Genomic DNA, 784 nt, shown 5'->3' with positions numbered 1-784 from the left:
GGTAAAGGCCAAGAAACTTTTCTGCTGGCGAAGAGGCTAACGGGCTGCTGGGAGCCTTGACATTTAAGGCATGTAAGCGGGATGGGGGAAGGCTGTGTCGCAGCTGTAACAGGATCTGTTTCGGGGCTGGCTGCCAACGCTGTGGACTCTGCCCCAGGCATCTGGATCCTGCACCGGGGCAGGTAAATACTGGAGATCACTGTGGGCCCCATTTGGGTGCTGCTCCCCTCTTGTTCCGGCTTGCTGGGCAGCGTGTTCCAGGAAGGGTTTGGAAGCCGACGTGGAGGCTGAGATCAGAGCTGGGACACGAGTCAGGAAAACCTAAAAGTTGGGAGAAGAGTCTGTGTGGCCTGATCCCAGCACCAGGCTCAAGCACTGGATGAGCTCAGCTGGGACCCCAAGCCTGGCTGCTGCCTCCTCCTGTCCCATCTTACATCTCATGTTGATCCCCAAGGCTTGAACACCCAGCTGAGGTAGCGGTCCTCAGCTGAGACCACCCTATGCACACACCATAATCATGTCACAGACCAGGGGTGACACAGCATGAACATCTTCCATCGTGGTCTCGGGGTCTGGAGAGTCAACTGTGCACAAAAGCATAATGTGCCAAAAAACTTACAGCGCATCAGCTGTGGAAGTGGCTGCAGGTCTGCTTTTAGTCTGCCTAAACACGAGGAAAAATAGATTTGCTTTCATTACTTTCCCCCAAGTCCCTATCTCTGCGTATTTGCAGCGGACTAGGAGTGTGGCAGAGCTGCAGCTGCAGTGGGGCAGGGATGTCCAT

General features: G+C 55.0%; 2 protein-coding genes across 2 annotated transcripts in view; both read left to right on the top strand.

Moving 5' to 3' along the window:
• Positions 1-784, top strand: part of TNNI1 (troponin I type 1 (skeletal, slow)) — a 29,217-nt gene that overhangs the window by 3,824 nt on the left and 24,609 nt on the right. The gene's annotated exons all lie outside the window — the stretch shown is intronic.
• CSRP1 (cysteine and glycine-rich protein 1) overlaps positions 1-784 on the top strand; it is a 7,788-nt gene that overhangs the window by 3,209 nt on the left and 3,795 nt on the right. The window lies entirely within an intron of this gene.

Source organism: Pygoscelis adeliae, unplaced genomic scaffold (genome assembly GCF_000699105.1).
Source record: "Pygoscelis adeliae isolate BGI_AS28 unplaced genomic scaffold, ASM69910v1 Scaffold343, whole genome shotgun sequence".
Classification (NCBI taxonomy): domain Eukaryota; kingdom Metazoa; phylum Chordata; class Aves; order Sphenisciformes; family Spheniscidae; genus Pygoscelis; species Pygoscelis adeliae.
The sequence above is the reverse complement of the archived record's forward strand: the minus strand, read 5'-3'. Positions and strand labels throughout refer to the sequence as shown.